Raw genomic sequence first — 16,439 nt, forward strand, 5'->3', positions numbered from 1 at the left:
ATGTCTTGGGCTACTGAAATATTTTACGTTTTTGATACTAAATTAACATCTGAAGTATAATTTTTTATTGTTTTTATATTTTTCAATATATTTATTTTGTTTGTACAAAATAAAAAAGTAATTTTTAACGATACAATAGTCTTCGTTAGGCTTAATATCGACGAAAATTCAACGCGAAGCGACACGCAACGGAGAAAATTTTCAACATCGGATACGTTAAACTATTTTTTCGTACACAAATCAGTTATCCGAAATATCAGTTATACGAACAACCCCAGTCCCCAATTGATTCGGAAAATCGACGCTCTTCTGTATTATTATTCATTTGGCCAATAAATTATTATTTGGTAAATATAACAATATAAATAATTCAGTATATTTGTAATAGGAATTTATTATTTCAGGGGCTTATATCTCTCGAAGGGTCGCGAGTAGGGATATGGTTCCTTTGATTTTATTGTTAGTACAGGGGTGTACGGTTTGGGGGCCGCCACCTCTTCATTCGGAGGGTAAATCTTACCATTCGGATTATAACAGAGCTGTAGAGCATATTGATAGGAAAAAAAGTCAAAGGAACCGTGCTTCATGGAAATTTGTAAACAACGTCCACTAGGGGACGTCCCGGGCTACTAGTTTACAGCAGAGCCTCGATTATCCGACTCAATTGGGGACTGGGGTTGGTCGGATAATTGAAAAGTCGGATAACCGAAAAATATGAAAAAATCCATTATTAGTGTAATATATTATTATATCCCATGTAATTAGTAAATTAGTATATTGCTATTAACCTACTTCGCGTTGATTTTCATCGATGTTAAGCCTAACAAAAATTTTTTAAAATAATAATCGTCGCTATTGTATCGTTAAAAATTAGAAAATTAAGCCTCGTTTAAATACTGGCTCCCTTTCATGGTCGAATGAGTGTTGCCAGCTAAAACACGTAAAAATAATATTAAAGTAGCCAAGGCATAGCCAAATATTGTAGCGCCACATCACTAGCGGACATTTGAAATTTGCCGACTAGGACGGTCGGTTAACCGAGGTGTCGGTTAATCGGGGGTCGGATAATCGAGGCTCTACTGTACATATATTTGCCTTCATAATAGCTTATCTTAAGGTAGGTTTGTTATTCCACGGCATCTTCTACCATCAACAGCGTAATACGTTTGTAAATTTTCTAAAAATTAATTTTCCGAGCTGCTTTCGAATTTACATAAGCCACTACTTCCCTGGACAAAAGTATGAGGTTCTTTTTTTAACTCTTTCCGCCCTGTGGGCACTAAGAGGGCCTCTTTTTGCAAGCCCATTATGGGTTCGGCCAGGCCCACAAATGGGCTGCCGGGTGGTGAGGGACGGGGCCCGACATATCGGAACGGACCACCCCCCGAAATATTCTTGAGGATTTTTCGACCCGTTCGGATTCGAGCCCGGGTTCCCCAGAGCGGTAGGCTGCCACCTTGACCGCTCGACCGCAATACAATTAGACTAGGAAATATACCCTCCAAGCAAATTTTCTCAATTGTAAGCCAGGACGTTCGAAGTATTAAGAACACATTGCTGAAAAACATGGCCTATCCGAATATATAAAAACAGTTTCAAAAATAAAAATATTTATATATATAGAAGCCGTTTATAAATTTTATTCGATAGTCCGATATTTATGGAAAAAATGTATATTTCTTCTAAAATCCTAAGCTCCGAACGTATATTTTCAACCCTCAAAAACGTTCCTCTAGTTTAGTAAAAAGCCAAATAGGATATTATTATTTTATTAAATTTTCAAATTGCTTTAAATAATATTCTCCTTTAAAAAGTATTCCTAAATCATTCTGAAGCTGGCTTAATTAAAAAAAACAAAAAAAAAAATGAGAGCCTAACATGATGAATAGATAAAATTCCTGTTTTAAATCAAGATTTTCAATTATAATTTTATTTCCGAAAGTAAGTTTCTTACATTAACCGAGAATTTTTCAAATACAGTAGAGTCTCGAAAACTCGGCCTAATGTGGACCGAAGGGTGGCCGAGTTTGTGAAAATGCCGGGTTATCGGGAATGGGGTTAAAAAACTAAGTATGAGTGTTTCCTCAAAAAATACTGTACTGTACTCGTATATATTGTTTGCTTGAGAATACAACAGAGAATAAACTGCCCAAATACCTTTAAACAAAAGAAAAGTACGTACTTTATGAAGGCATAGAGCCTTTACTACAGGGGTGGCCAACCTTTTTAGCAGGCGGGCCAAACTTTAGAAATAATATTTCCTGCCGGGCCACTCACTCACCTAATATTATTTTTGTTAATTAAAGTAAACAAGCAAGCGTGCTACAGCTTCAACCACATCGTTGCTTTCCAGTAGCTGAGATCGTGGCCAAACACTTGCCTGGTTTAATGTAAAACAACACAAAAAATAGGTATATTTATTTTTTTGAAGAAAATAAAACATAACCGAGAATCAAACATATTTATTAGACAATTTAAAAATATTTATAAGTGAGTCATATTTGTTTTACAGAACTAAGTGCATCAAAATTTATCTTGACTGATGTCGCTACACGCAAACAGTTTTCCAAATGAACATCAGTAATTCGTGTTCTGACTTGTGATTTGATGTACATGTACTTCATGCGACTAAAAAGTTGTTCACATGCATAAGTGTTTCCACATAGCGAAACCATCGATAGAGCATGTTTGTAAAACGCAGGATATTTATCCTTGTCCAAATACGTTTCATAGAACTCTTCCAAACCTTCTTAACTCTTCTAATGTTCATTTGGTGATATGAACAATAAAGTTAACATTTATGTTCATTTGACCTAGCTCTGCGGGCCGCAACACGACTCCCGGCGGGCCGCATGCGGCCCGCGGGCCTCATGTTGGCCACCCCTGCTTTACTACATGAAAATGAAAATTAATGAATACACTGTGTACAGTAATTTACCTGATAAGACAGACCTCAGAAAAATACTTTATGAGGTATAAAGCTGTCTATAAAGAAAATTAATTAACTAAGGATTTTTTTGCCCTGCCAGGGTGTGGCCGAGTTATCCGGACTGCCGGGTTATCGAGTGCAGAGTTTTCGGGACTACTATATTTACTTTTAGAAAATTGCCATTATCAATTATTCTAATTTTGACAAAAATCGGTTATATAACTTACTAGCAGATGAGCCCGGCATTGCTCGGACGAAAAGTAACGATAGCAAAGATTAAGATTATTAAATGATAGCCGATCTTTCACCCGTTTTCACCGAGAGCAAGAATTAGGTCCCCCTCTTCCGAGACTAATTAGAGAATTTTTAGATATCGGCTTACCACACCGATATATCGATAAATAAGACTAATTCTAACCATTAACCAGTGCGTAGTACACTAAGTGATGAATAATAAACGTTTTCGTAACTCTTTCTGGGTTCTTCAGGTTTAATAAATTCGAAAAATAAGCTGGATCTTCCAGAATCATTCATAAATATAAATTCGAACATTAAGACGAAAAGTTCGAATAAAGCGAACTTATGCGCTCCCCATGTCAACTTTACTGGTATATACGATGGAACACTAAGTATAGTTGAGAAATTTTAGAAGGGTCTAAAAATATGTTCGATATCCAGCATAAATGCAAAAAAAGCATCTATTAGTACAGTAGAAGCCGAGTTCTTCGGGGTAAGACTTAATCCTGTCCCTCTTCCCTGAGGGGGGAATTTCGAAAAATCCCTTCTTAGTGTACGTTCTCATGATGTACTGTACCTGTGTACCAAATTTCAACTTTCAACTCCTGTTTGAGCTTTGCTCTTTTTATCATCATTATCAACCCATCTCGATTTTAAGATACGGTTATTTTTTGATAATGTTAAAATCGAAATAACTTAGAAGACGAAGTTTTATGCAAATTTCTTTCGTTTTATTTTAATTTATGCAGAATTTTTTAAAATAATAACTATTCTCAATTATTACCTACACAAGATAAAATCGCACACTTCATCTAGAAATCAATATACCAACAAAATCTTGCAATACAAAACAAGTTTAATTTACATATTATAACGATGTGGCATTTGTCGAACAAATCTATTCCGTTTTATTTGACTCTTTGTCCTGTAGATAATTAGGCCTTTTTCCAGGCTCGGGGTTTGGCCGGATGGTGAGAAACCTGGCCCGACGTATCTGAGTAAATCGTGCATGAAAAATTCCTGGGATGTTCACCCGGATTCGATCCCAGGTCCGCCAGAGTGATTGACTTTTGTCTTAGTAACCTTGGATAATTTTAAAATTTAGATATTTTAAATTCGTAAATGTCTGCTAGAATAAATCCGTATCCTTATGAATTTATTTTACCAATAATCAATAAGGTATTGTAATAACCAAGTCTAAATTTATAATTATAGTTATAAGATAAACAGTGGCGAGTGAACTGATAATCATTCGCCACCAACAGCAGCATTACGAGTAAAATAGACAGGTCGTCGAGTCCATATTTGTTCCGTACTGGCAAGTGTGTTCCAGACGTGAAATCTATATTGTTCAAAATAGTAGCTTTCCGGCTTCCGGCTCTATGCACGCACTGAAGTGTCATTGAATCGACGGTTACTAGGTGTAAACAGTGGTTTATTTCTGCTGATTCCACGGAAACGCTCCATCTGTTTGTATCCTACGTTCTGAATAACTGAAAATTTTAAAATCATGACAATACACTCTTTTAAATTTAATTTAACAGGCATTCTATTCCAAGTTATTTTATCCATAAAAAAATCAGTAATAATTTTATGCAGTGTTTCCCAAAGTGTAGTATGCTTAACTCCAGGGTGTGCGGCAATTTTTGGCTATGCACCACTGACGCATAGTATTAACAAATATACTGAACAAAATAATTATATATATAATTCACAAGAAATCATATTATGAATTCTCATACTCGACTTGTAATAAGTAGTTTGCAAAAGTTTTTTTTTCACATGGGGTGCTTAGTACTTGCGAAATTTTAAGAACGGATATATTGTAGTCAAAACTTGGAAAACATTGGCTTTGGGAATTAAGAGAGGGAAAAAGCATTGGTTATATTTATTGGGCTGCAATTTTCAGATTGCACAGCTATATATTCGCACTGGCACCCGTTGTCTGTCCTTCCTTAATCTCGAGAACGGAGTTAGGTAGATGAAAGTAGAGTCCAGATGTGGAAGCTTAGGGGCAAGAGGACCTGACTAACTATATACGAACTTCTGGTCTGTATCAGAAGCAATGTGATTTCAATGCAAAAATTTTCTCCAGAATAGAGTTAGATGACTGATGACCTTGTCGTTATCAGGAAAAGTGTAATATACGATGGAGGGGCACGGCACTACTAAAACCAGGAACATATATTTTAAATTAAAAATTGCAGCCTGGCATTGCAACGATGTCTCAATAATTTCTGCTCGTTTTAAATTTACAACGTTATGTCAACATCCTTTGATACAGTACGTTACCGGTGCACAATGAAGCAGTCTTGAAAGTTGGGAAAAATTTGACCTCGAAATTATTACTAAAGTGAACAACACCATATGCCGCCCGATAAACCGAACGTGTATAGACGCCCAACTCCTCTAATCTCTTAATTTTTGCTGTTTAACAATGATTATTATACAATTCATAATTGTTTTTGTTCATATTTGCTTTTTTTTTTATATATTCTTTCTACGAAACATATAACATCGGCTTGCGTCCTGTGTGTTTACCGAATATACCATTCATAATGTAGGTGTTGTTGGTAATGTAAATATACAGTATATACTTGCACGTAAAGCGTGATAATACCCATTCAATGCATTTGCTTTCGGTAGAGTTCCAACATGTCCGTAACACGAAAAAATCTCATTAATGTTATAAGAAGTTCTGGCATAAAAACAAAAATTGAGCTTAGTTTTCAAAATGAACGGAATACCAATAAGATAATCCAAAACATTTGAAGAAATTACCTGCTTCAAATCAACTTTAAATATCATTGGAGGAAGACATGCAAAATAGAAGCAGAGTTTCTGAAAGTCGAAATTGGTTAAGTACATGTCCTGTAATTTCTTTTGAATTAATGTCCAGCGAACAAAACGACAAAAAATTCAAATTATTAATTAACAGAATTTTCTCAACTGAAGTTATGCCACACAAATCAGTTGATGAGTATAGGACAAGCTGACATTTTTATGTGAACAATTTGAAATTTGTTGTGTATAACAAATTTCAATTTTAAACTGTTTACATACACCACTACAAAGTAAAGTTTATTTTAGAAATCAATTACAAGTCTCTGTGATTTAATGATAACTTTGAATTCTTCTGTTCCACTATGCAGCTATTGGAACGAGGAAAGGGGCCTTTGTGTCCCAATATAGTGCCTTGACAACATACTGAATGCGTCAAACTATTTTTGTAATCATTCTGTGAACAGATACTTGAGAAAAGTATTGGTAACAGAAAATTTGAGAAAATTGATATTAAACATATTAACTCAAAATTCTAATTCGAAGTCGGGATCCTTTTTTAACCCTTAAACTTTCACTTAATGGGTTTACTTCAAAAAACAATTAGTAAATTATATATACACAGGTTTACTCAATTTGATTTTTTACTTTCCCAGCTGTTATATAGATGGAAAGTATGGCAATATGGCAAAAAATGACCAAGATTTTTCATTTTTGGACTTAGGACACTTTGAAACGTCGAGAAATGCAAAAAAATTCGGGAGTACTTTTCGTATGTACGGATGTTAGTGTGTAGGGGAGCACGATTTTGTTCACTGTGTATGAAGCATAACAACTTCAGAGTTTTTTATCGAAGAATTCTGAAATTTTGGAGGTTTGTTTGTTTGTTTGTTAGGGGGGATTGATGGTTAAATTAAATTTTGGTGATTAAAAGTCGAGAGGGTAGGAAAGGAATGGGGGTCATATGTATCTCAAATAGGGTAAGATTTCATGACGATTTTACTGGTTATTGGCATTTAGTTTTTTTTTATAAAACCCATCGTTACCCTCAAAATGAAGCTTTTTGCCATTTTACAATCGTTAAAAATATAAAAATTTTTAAATAAATGATGATAACAGATGAGTCCGCTAAATGTTGCCTGGAAAGTTGAGCAACTTGTTGCTGGGTTTTTTTTACAATGATTACCTTTCCCATTTTTAATAATTATAGCTCAAACAAAAAATCATTCTACACAAAGAAATGTTTAAAAACAATCTAGTCGATTAAACTGTTTTTAAATATGTTTATTTAATCATTCAGTATCCTCCAAAACGTTTTGAAAAATAAGCATAATACAGAATACATTGTAAAAAATAATGGTTATTATTTACATATGAAAGTTCAAAGGCTGGTTATTTGAAAACAAAATATTTTAAATTTAATCTGAAGGAAAATATATATATTGCATTACATCTTTAAATTCCTAAATCACCTCATAATAAATTTAATATTGGAAAGTTCTAATAGTATATTACCATTGTTATACTATACATTAAATCTATCTAGGAAGGTCTAAATACATATAAAAGATTGTACTGTATGATATCATGTTTTGCATTTATATTTGCCATTTCATAAATATGTACAGTCATATCACTTAAAATACATGACAATGTATTTTCAGACAAAATCAACATTAAAGAAATTGTTACATCCACTATGAATATGTTTTTGTTATCATATGTTTATATTTTAAGGACATATGATAAACAGTTATAAGCAAAAGTGATATTTCATACTTAGATCATGTCTACCTTATAACTTTAAATAATTGACTTTCATAAATTATTAATAAATTCTAATCACAGATAAACGATAATTTCAAAAATCGTTATTTGTTTTGCTGGAATTAAACTGGCGAAAAAAATGTTTCCCAAATTCATAAGTACTTATCATAATTGCACATGCAGGAGCTACTTTCACCACACGGGGAACTATGCCTAAAATATAAAAAACAATCATCAAATTCATCTTCTCTAAACAAAATATTTTATATATAATAATGACAAGCATGTAAATGTTTCATATATATCATTATTATTATACTACAGTGGATCAAATAAAAACTGGACTAGTACCTCATAACATAACAGCTGAACAATAGATATAGAATGCCATGAGAGAAAAATTTGTCTAGCATTGCAGTTGAATATGTTGCATTATCTGGCCACCATTGTGAAATTGTACATTCTAAAATGATGATGGCACTGAAATAGACACACCAAAGAAGAAATGCACTCTGTTGTATGATTCCTTGTTGCAGAAGGTACAAAACCAGCAGAAATCTTCTGAAGAATGTCAGTAATATATGAAGCTGTGCAAATATTGCTAAAGTACTGCAATTGGACATGCACATTGTATGTTGACAATACCAACCATTGCAAATGTCAATGAGCTTTTATGAGAAAATGACAGCAACTGATGTCTGTAATTTGCAACAAAAGACAATCTACTGATAGCTAGAAAATCCTCAAACAGCTCGTAAGAATATTGTGGATGTGTTCTTCTACAAGCACAATATTCTCTTGACCTTGTCTCCTACTGACTTTCACATCTTTGGGTTCCAGAAGAAAACTCTTTAGAGGTGACAATTCATATCTAACAAAGACAAGTAATGAATGATGCATCACTGGCTGCAACAGTAGTCAAAAGTCTTCTTACAGGAACTGAAGAAATTCCATAGAACACAGTGGAAATTATATTAAAGATTAATGCCCATGCATGTTTCATTTGTAAATTTTTATTGTTGCAGTCTGTGTTTTCATTTAATCCAATGTAGTACAATATTATTAAACATATTATTATTCATGAGATATTAAAAATAAGACCAATTTGAACTTTGTAAAATTTAATTATAATATTTCCACAAAAACTTAATAGTGTTACTGTAAAAAAATTATAAAGACCCTAAATGAAAATAATCAACCACTATTGTATCAATATTCATATAAAAATACTTTAGATTATATGTATTTGATATACCCGCACTAGAGTATTTCTTGTTCCTTTACAGAAGAATTGTAAATAATAAAAGAATTACCATAATTACTGGAAAAAAAATTGAGTTATGACCACGGGAGGTCATAACTCAATTTCAAGGTCTAATAGATTACATCTCTAATCCACATATGTATTTTGTCTGGATTAAAAGGTATCAGAAAATTGGTGGTCAATCTACATGTAAATTATAATTTCAGAATGGATTACAATTGTAATTTGTGTTTGCATATACAGTAATACCCCAAACTTACATGATAGGTGGGACTGAGCAATAACCGCATAAGTCGAATTCGCATAAGTTGGGGTATAATTTCGCAATTTGTGTAAAATCCAAGTCGGATGCATGTAAACTAATAAATGTTCTCGTTAATCTTATCTCGTCATTTGATTCATTCACGGTTACAAGAAATCACCACATAAAGTCTCTCAAGTCTCCGTAGACATAACAAACACAGAAATAAATAACACAAAATAAATTGTAGCTACGTGTCGATTCCACGCGACACGTCTGAACATGTAAGCTGAATAATAGTGTGGGGGGAGTGAGTAATCAAGAGTTGCGTGGCACTAAAACAAAAGACGAATCGAAGAGATTTGAAAATCGCATAACTCAGAGTTCGCGTAAGTTGAGGTATTACTGTACTGTATAATACATATGCATTATTGGAAGATTAAAGAAGTACATTTTCTTCTGTTATTATTCAAATTACATCAATTCTTTCCACAGGTTATAAACTAAAACATTTAATAAGTGTTCTTTTTTTGGCTAATTGATTATATAGTATAGTGATGGACAGCATGCTAATCATTTATTACAAAAAAAACTTTTACGATATAAGCGTTAAGTATTAAGGCCCTGCAACACCCCCACACTGGATTTGCCCCCTTTGTGGATCAGCTTGTACAGTTATATAAAACATCGCAATTAAATCCACAATATAGAGGCGTCTAGCACATGCACAGTATAAACGTGTGTGCTTTTTATTTAAATATCTTTTTATATTCTACCATTGCTGGTATTCCAAAATATTAGTTAAGATTGGAATGTTTTTAAAAATTTTGTATTCAAAAAAGGTTCTTATATCTTCCAATGACCTGAAGAAGATGAAAGTGTGTATCGTCGAAGCGCTCGTCAATTTAGTGACATACGTGTTTAATTTAACGCTTATATCGTAAAAGTTTTTTTGTGATTATATAGTAAAGTTTTCATAAAATACATCTTGGATCACACTTTAATAATAAAACTTACCAGTAAATAATGCTCTAAATCCTCTTTTTTGATAGAGATTTACTAAACGTTGATAAGTTGAACTCTTTGTTAGTTCAGATTTTGCTGAAATAAAATTTAAGATGTTTTTAATTACAATTTTATATCAGATAAGTTAGTCTGGCACTATAAGTGGATTCAAATCTACTATGCTACAAATTAAGCAAATTTAATTACAAATTACAATTTAATTACAAAGGATATTTTATTATACAACTTATATTATTTTTAAGCAGTTAAATAAAATTACAGAATTATGAAATATCTTAAAACTGTTTCTTTATAAACTAACTAGCTTACCCATCGCGCAATGCTGCGATCTCAGAAGAAACGAAATTCAAGCAAACTCGTTATAATAAAATTCAATTTACATTTTATCATTTTTATTGTAACTTATTATTATTAATTTTCATCGGAAAAACATTTCAAAGTGTTGTTTCAATTCTATTTATTTATTGGAGTGCTCATGGATACACGATATTTTTTGTTTTTCTGTCTGGTGTGTACACGAATAAATCGGAAGGTTTTCCGACGCATACCACATACTGTTGTCCATTCGAGAAGCACGGATTCTCCAAATCTAGCCCACACACTTGCAGCGATTGTCAGAAGTGCGATATTCCCTATTTTTATATATATATTTTTAATCATTTACAATTTTAATTATTTAATTGCTCCTTCTTCTCTTCCTTGGCACATTGAAATTTCTGATAGTTGGATAATAAACTGGTTTATTGTAATTTGTCTTTTTAATTATTTTGAGTCAATATTAAAATTTGGAAAAGGGGATCCCTAGATCGGTAAAATAGGCGAATTTCCTCTTACAACTTCGGTTGTTGTTTGGGATACACTTAAGGTTTTAACAAAGTTCAAGCGAATACATAATTAGCAAAAAATAGTTGAAATAAAGTGATTAAACAAAAATTATTACAAATATCGTAAATAACAGTTCACAAATGCATATATAGAGATATTTTTTGAACGGGAGAAATGGTCTTCACAATTTGAAATCGATTCAACACACAGTATAAATGCGCGCCATCTATCGTAGGATAAATGCACTATGCCAGAAACCTTTGTAGGAGTGTATTAAAAAACTTTCCAAAACTTCATGGTAATCGTACTATGCCAGAAACCTTTGCGGGAGTATATTAAACAACTTCCCAGTTTCATGGCAATTGGATAAACAGTGTGGTAATGCATGANGTCAGCGATGACGATCTTCTTGGTCCAATGAGGGGACGGGTGACACAATCGTGACACAGAAATGTACTCATCTCAACAAGGAACCCAACTCGTGAGAATCGAGTTTTTATTGATTTTATTTTTCCTTTTTCTCTTTTAATTTTCTGTTTTCTCGTTCCGTCTTTATAAAGTTTATTAAAAAAAAATTATAGTTTAAAACACAAAATTTCTGGTCCTCACATAAATGTTTCATTTTCTGTCTGTTTCTTTAATTTTATTCGCTAGTTTTGTGATATTACGATTTTACTTAGTTAATTACATGTTTGTATTATGCTTTTAAGCCAAAAGTCGTGACTATTAAGTTGTGTTGTGTTATCACCTAGAACACTGCAGCACCATCTCACCGATCATCCACTTCGCCCAGCGATCCCATCTCGTCCGCCCCGGGGCTACGCCCAAGTTCAAAGTTCTCCACCTCTCCGAAGGACTATAGAGAAGTGGAACTGTCAAATATGCGATGTTAGCATAAATGCGTCTTTTTTAACTCTTTCCATCCTTTGGGCACTAAGAAGGCCTATTTTTGCAAGCCCATTACGGGTTCGGTCAAGTCCACAATGGGGCAGCCACGCGGTGAGGGACGGGGCCGACATATCCGAACGGACCACCCTCAAAAAATTCCTGGAGATTATGACCCGTCCGGATTCAATCCAGGGTCCCCAGAGTGGTAGGTTACAACCTTGACCGCTCGGCCATCCAGCCATCGAATCTTGAGTTCTCAGAGCGATAGGTGACGCCTTAACCGCTTCGACCAACCAGTCGGCAGGGATATTATATTTAAAATAACAATAGATTTTGATTGAAATTATTACTGTACTGACTGATTTTAGATTACGGATATTGTTAAAGCGAAAATAAGCGATTTTAGAATTTTTATACTAGAAACATTGGTAAGATGTCATATGGAGTCTCCAGTTCATCGCGGGACTCGAATCTTGTCTCGATCCAGAAATTCCATGGACTCGAACTCGCCCATTCTTAGCTGGCCCTCGATTCTTACCATCCGACTTCCCCTTTCTGGGCCTGGTCGAACCCATCATGGGCTTGGTAAAATGTAAAAGTTCGTCCCGTTTTTTTGAAAAGAACTAAGGAAAAATTTTATTTACTAAAAATTACATTTAATCAATATAGTATGTGCCATTCTGTTCGATGACCTTTCTCCATCTTTTCGGTAGCTGCATAAGTCTGTGCTCATAGAAGTTCTGAGATTTCTGGCTAAAAAACTGATCCAAGTGATTTTTTCAAGTCTTCCAAGAAAGTAAAGTTTTTACCATCTAAACTATTTTGAAGTGATCTAAATGAATAATAGTCAGAGGGTGCAAGGTCAGGAGAGTACCCAAAACATCCCAATCAAGTTGTAAAAGTTTTTGTCGGGTGGCCAAAGACACGTGTGGTCTAGCGTTGTCTTGATGGAAAACAATGCCCTTTCTGTTCGCTAATTCAGGTCGCTTCTGGTCAATCGCTCGCTTTAATTCATTCAGTTGTGAACAGTATTTCTCTGAATTAATGGTCCGATTTTCATGTAACAGATCATAATAAATAATTCCCTTCCAGTCCCACAAAATGCATGGCATAACCTTCTTTGGATGTAAACTGGCTTTTGCGCTGGTTGAATGGGCATCTCCATGCTTACACCATGATCTTTTACGCTTAACATTATTATACACAATCCATTTTTCATCATCTGTAATCATCCGCTTTAAAAATGAATCAATTTCATTGCGCTTCAATAGAGAATCGCAAGCAGAAATTCGGTCTATCAAATTTTTTTCCGTTAACTCATGCGGCACCCATACATCGGCCTTGCTAACCATTCCAAGTTGATGTAATCGCCTTGACATTGTTGACTGATTCCAAGAATTTCTCCGATCTCTTGAGTTGTTTTATGTCGATCACTTTCAATCAGTGCCAATATTTGGTGTCATCAGCCTCGGCTGGTCGTCCAGAACGTGGTGCATCTCTACGATTAAAATTGTTTTCACGAAACTTTCTGAACCACTTACGGCATGTAGAATCATCAATGTCTCTCTCACCATACACAGAACATATCTTCTTTTGCGTCTGCGAAGCATTCTTGCCTTTTCGGAAATAAAAAAGCATAATATATGTCGAAAATGCTCCTTATTTTCTGCCATTTTTAATGCTTAATAAAATTTAAAAAACACAACTAAGTAACACAACTTTATTCTCAAATACTAGCTGAAATCCCTTTTGTCAAACATCATCAAAATTTTACACATGCGAAGGAAATAACACTTCAGTGTTGTGCTGCAAAGCCATCTGGTGCTAAAAAACGGAATGCATCAACCCATATAATATATACTGTATATATATATTATAATATTATAATATAGATATATATATCTTAAAATTAATTGACTTAATAATTTTACTCGTACTTTGTTGTTGTGATGGATCTGAATTCACGAAAGTTCTAGATCGAGATCAGATCAAAGTTGACATCCTGACTTGAATTTCACTCCTCAAAGAGTTAATTTCCTAAGTATTAAGTATACAAATTTCCTCAACTAATCGTAATTTGGATACACCGTACACACGACTTTCCACTTTTGTCTTGAGCATACTGTATTTTTTAAGCGGGAGTGTTCTTAATTAATTGGCATTTCAAAAGAGAATTAGCAGAATGACGTCATATTTCATATTGATACTTCTTTTTTTATTTCAAATAAAATTGGAAACAAAAAAATTTAGTTACAGAATTAATTGTTAGGATGGTAAAGAGCGCTGCAAAATCTTAACAGATACCGGTAGCTTACGATATCAATGTGGTTAGACAAGTAGGCAAGTGCATAAACGGCAATCGAGCATGCTGTTACGATGCGGAGAGTTTGGCATTTCATCTTTTAAAATACTATATAATAAAATTCCCCAAAAAACAATCTTTATCTTCAAATTATCAATGTTTTCTCTTAACAGGTCATTTTCTTCATATTTGAGGGGAATTCCTGAAGTTTGGCAACTCTAAACGAGATTCCAGTCCGGCGTGCATATTTGCAATTTTCTCAACAGTGCAATGAGACCCATGCTGATTGGTGGATCGATCCTAACAATCTGTTAATGTCATGCATCAACGTTATATTTATAAATATTAAATAATTATTAAATTATATTAATAAATAATGTAAAATCATATTTATAAATATAAATTACATAGGCCTACTGTATATTTTATTTAAAAGTTTATTAATGCTGTTATAAACTTGTTACCAACCAGAAAACGCAAACGAACGAGATGCAATCGAATTTGATAAACTATCTCTGTTCAAAACAAATACGATGGATAGCAGATTTATTGTATGAAGAATATAATAACAATCTAAAAATATAGCGGATATAATTGTTACTCCTTCGTACTTCCTCATTAATAAATCTTTTGGGCAGAATCTTTGTAGAAAAGTTATCGCACAATTTAGTACTTCCGGTATTTAAGAATAAAGATAAATAAATCATACATAATGACTTCAGGGTAATAACTTTAGCAAACATTATAGAAAAAAGCACTTAGACTCAATAAGTGTACAGTATTTAAATTAATTAATATTCACATGAATCAATATGCAGTCTTGTCAACCATGTATTATAACAGTACCAGACATGATCTGAAAGGCAGTGGCGTAACGAACTGGCCACTGCATTTCTGACTGGCGCCCTGGGCCCGACACATTTTTGGCGCATCTCCCCCAAATCTTGTTTGTCTTGGAGACCATTTGGTGCCCCTCTGCGAATGGTGCCCGGGACATGATAGACCCCCATGCCCCCCTTCGCTACGCTAGTGCTGAAATGAGGGACAAATGCCATGCTCTGGGGACAGTTTATAAATTAAAAATACAAAATTCTATTTGAAAACTAGAGCAGCTTTTTCACTCCTTCAGAAACGTAGGAGAAGTACTTATACTTCCTCGTTATAGAGCAAGTGTTGACTTCTTTTGAAATTTACTTTATTGATTTCTAGAACTTGAACACATTCATGTTCTAGAAATGAAGAAGTTTAGGACAAGAACATTATTACCAAAATATTGTTTGAAGAAAATGTTATCAGACATTTTGGAATGATGTCTTTGGTATGATACAAAAATATAGTTCCTGTTTGCGTGAAAAAGTATGGTATTTGAGGGAATGAGGGGCAAGACATTGGAATGTGGGACTTTTCCTCTGGGAGAGGATTAGTTGACGCCATGCAGTATGCCTTTAAAAATCATGCTTCTAATGTGGATGCACTTTTGCATTAAGGTTCTGTTATTTAAAATTTAAATAACAGAATCTTAGGTGTCTTTATGCAGTAGATCTTTCCAAAGCATTTGAGTGTGTTGATCCTGATATCTTAGAACGAAAGTTTTTAAAGTTAAATTAATAATTTAACTTTAATAATTATAATTTAATTAGTAAAGTTATTAATTAAAGAAGATAAAGCTGATCATATTATAATAATTACAAATGAAAGCTTTTGTCAATTGGTCTCCAAGTTAATTCAATAAATTGGCTAATGTAATATTTGCATAATCGATACTACTATATTAAAATAAATAATGCTATCTCAGACTTTTACCTATAAGGGACATACCATAAAGATCTGTTCTTGGACCAGGATATTTAATACTGTATATACATAGACAACTTGTTCTAAATAATTCCAGAAGACAGCATGATAACCTATGCTGATGATATTGTAATTACTTACAATGATCAAGAAATTAGCCCTTTACTGCTCTGAAAGCACAAAATGGCCATAAATGTGGAGCGTGCTATTAGATTGGCTTGATTAAGCTCGTTGAATGCTTATTTTAACAAAACCAGTAAAATGTAAGCTTTAATACAACTTCCCAGAAGAATGAGGATCATATCCATGTAATTATTAAGACAACCACAGTGGGTGTCAATCAAGGCAACTGCAAACTATGCTGCAAGATAACACAATAGATCTG

At 33.7% G+C, this 16,439-nt stretch overlaps 1 long non-coding RNA gene and 1 pseudogene across 1 annotated transcript; both read right to left on the reverse strand.

Moving 5' to 3' along the window:
* Nucleotides 1-7,216: 7,216 nt before the first annotated feature.
* On the reverse strand, nucleotides 7,217-10,341 carry LOC111635982. The gene is made up of 2 exons (XR_002758468.1): nucleotides 10,237-10,341; nucleotides 7,217-7,927 (listed from the first exon to the last, which is right to left on the reverse strand). It is a non-coding gene; the product is annotated as an uncharacterized LOC111635982 (long non-coding RNA).
* A 2,138-nt stretch (nucleotides 10,342-12,479) lies between these two features.
* On the reverse strand, nucleotides 12,480-13,653 carry LOC111635978 (annotated as a pseudogene).
* Between the last annotated feature and the right edge of the window lie 2,786 nt (nucleotides 13,654-16,439).

The sequence above is a fragment of the Centruroides sculpturatus genome, unplaced genomic scaffold (assembly GCF_000671375.1).
Source record: "Centruroides sculpturatus isolate CEXI.00-Female unplaced genomic scaffold, Cexi_2.0 scaffold1068, whole genome shotgun sequence".
Classification (NCBI taxonomy): domain Eukaryota; kingdom Metazoa; phylum Arthropoda; class Arachnida; order Scorpiones; family Buthidae; genus Centruroides; species Centruroides sculpturatus.